Below are 2,997 nucleotides of genomic sequence, written 5' to 3'. Positions count from 1 at the left end.
TAATCCCTAACCCCGAAACTTGCAATTTCACCATTTTTAACCATAAATCATGCTAGCTGATTTTTACCCAATCTTATAACAATCCATATTTATCCATAATTTACAATATTTTCCTTGAATTTTACCATTTTCATAAATAAGTCCCTAAACTTGAAAATCATCAAAAAATTCTTAACAAAATACTTATATTTAACAACTAAGCTTAATAAGCTATCATAAAATATTTATAGCTCAATTTATAGAAATGAGGTCTTGATCCCTCATTTTCTAAAACCACTTGACTTTAGGGACATATCACTTGAACCAAATTATTCTTTCTTTTAACAATATTCATTAAATTAAAATTTATTATTATACCATATTTAACTCTTAAATATTAAATAGTAATATTTACGAACTCACACATCAGATTTGTGGTCCTAAAACCACTGTTCCAACACCATAGAGAAATGGGTTATTACAGTTACATTATTAGATTTCACAAAATCTGGTTCCTGTGAAGTTGGAGTTTCAACACTTGCCTAAACTTCCATTTTATCTTAAGCATCAATAGGCTCCTTTTCTACTGTGATAATATTTGGCTCTAACATCATTCTACGTCTTAAAAATACTACTTTACAATGTTCTTTACCGGGATTTCTTAGATTTTCTGTATCACTGGGAGAAGCGCCTTATAGTTGGTTCTAAAGTTCAGTAGCAAGCTGGCCCATTTGGTTTTCTAAGTTCTTCAAAGTTGTAGCTCGGCCTTGAATTAGTGCTACTTGGTTTTGAATCATGGCATCACTCTTAGCCGTGTACACCTTCAATAAGTTTTCCAAACCATTGGAAGGTTTGGCTTGTGGTGGTTTTTGAACTTGTTGGGTGAACCCTGGTGGTTGGGTTGGTCTGGATTACACATATGTGTTACTGGGTCCAGCCCCTAGTTACTCCAAGAAAAATTCAGGTGGTTTCACCATGATGGGTTATAGAAGTTGGATTGTGGTCCTTTCCCACCTCTATTCTAGTTCTAACTACCCATGTAATAAATGGACTCTAAGTTTGATGGGTAATTTTCGAACAAGTGACTTTCCCCACAATATACATAGGCTATGTTCTCAAATTGATTAGGTGGTTGACCTGCAACATTATTAAATCCATTAGCAGTAAAATTCTTAAGCATTGAAGATATTGAGGATATCTAAGCTGCAAGTGAAGTAAGGGCATCCACTTCATCTACTCCTATGACTCAGCTGACTGAAGCTACTTGATTGGTTGGCCATTAGTAATTATTACTGCAAGATTCTCTGAATGATTTCATAAGCCTCGTTATAAGACTTAGAAAGGAGAGCATCATTTGCATAAGCGTCTACCACTATCCTTATGTGTGCGTTCGGAACATTATAAAATATCTCTAATTGGATGGAAGGCAAAATTCTATGATGAGGTTATTTTTGTAATAATTCTTTGAATCTCTCTCATGCCTCATCATACTAAGAATCATCATGCATCTGCTGAAAAGAGTGTTCTAATTCCACAACTTATCATTCTTGCTAGGTGGGAAATACTTCATTAGGAAGCATTCTGCCAACTCTTGACGTGTAGAAATTGAATCGGGTGACAACGAATTTAACTAGGGTCAAGCTCTGTCCCATAGTGAATATGGGAACAACTTCAGCCTTAGTGCATCCTCGATTACTCTGGCTAGTTTGAAGGAGTCACTCACCTCCATAAACAATTTGAGGTGAAGGTGAGGATCTTCGGTACGCAACCTACTAAATTGGCCCACTGTCTGAAACATTTGAAACATAATAGGTATTAGCTCAAATTATCGTGCCTCGATCTCGGCTGTACTAATTCCTGAATTAAGGTCATGAGAAAGCGACATGGTATTGCCGTAAAGCTCAATCCCTGTCATCAGCAACAAGGATAGGATTTTGAGCATAATTTTCTCCATTTTCTTAATTTTGGTTATCAAGGTTCATCTTTTCTATTTTTCATTGAGCTAGTTGCCATCTTCTTTGTCTAAAAGTTCTTTCAATTTTAGGATCTATTAGGAGCAAGTCAATAATTCGATCAATAATCATAAACACTTAAAAAAATACAAAATAATTAAATTAAGATTCAGTAGAAAAATAGACCAAAATGCAAAATTAATAATTTCACAAATAATGTCTTTTTAACAGTCCTCAACAACATAGCAAAAAACTTGGGACGACGGAAATGTGCAAGTGTAAATAATTGTAACAAGTAATAAAGTGATAAGTATATCGAGTTATCATATCCACAAGGATAATAAAAGAAAATATTTATCAAAATATAGACTTAATCAAATGGCAGTGGAAAAATATTTTGAAGGGAGTGAGTTATTTTCTAAATTAACTAAGAACTAAATTTACCAAGTTAAAAAAAAACAATGATAAAAGCAAGACTTTAACAAGTTTAATCAATATGACATAGGTGTGCTAGATTAATCTTATTCTTTGACTTGGAATTATTAAAGCAATGTTCATGATGCTACGAATAATTTCATGGCAACTTGGTTCCTTGTTAATTGATGAAAAAATACTTATTAAAATTAATTAACTTGTTTAACAAATGTCTATGTTAAATTAATTAACTAATTTTCATAGGCAGGCATAAGACAGAGAGAAGTAACAATATATTTATATACTGAAACAAGTCTAATCACAACAATATTTAGGTTATGTAAGGCAATAATATTGGTTAATACTATTACTCGTTTAATCTAATTTTATAATTAAGAAGATTAAACATGCACCATTTAGATATTATGTCAATTAATTATAATTTCAATCCGATTATATAATTAATTCAATTGCAATTTTACAATTATAATGCAAGAGTAACATAAACATAATTTTATCTAAATAAACAAATTACTAAGGCCTATAACATTACAAACACCATTTCAATAATTTAAGCAAGTAGAATGCAATCAATCTAACAAAAACACAAATTAAGTTATTTTAATTAAATCAAAAAAATCAAAACAATTAG

The 2,997-nt window shown here is 31.7% G+C and overlaps 1 pseudogene; it reads left to right on the top strand.

The window, feature by feature from the left end:
• The first annotated feature begins 1,410 nt into the window (after positions 1-1,410).
• LOC121212950 (uncharacterized) lies at positions 1,411-1,477 on the top strand (annotated as a pseudogene).
• Positions 1,478-2,997: the final 1,520 nt, after the last annotated feature.

Source organism: Gossypium hirsutum, chromosome A13, assembly GCF_007990345.1.
Source record: "Gossypium hirsutum isolate 1008001.06 chromosome A13, Gossypium_hirsutum_v2.1, whole genome shotgun sequence".
Taxonomy (NCBI): Eukaryota; Viridiplantae; Streptophyta; class Magnoliopsida; order Malvales; family Malvaceae; genus Gossypium; species Gossypium hirsutum.
This window is presented reverse-complemented; position numbering and strand designations above follow the sequence as displayed.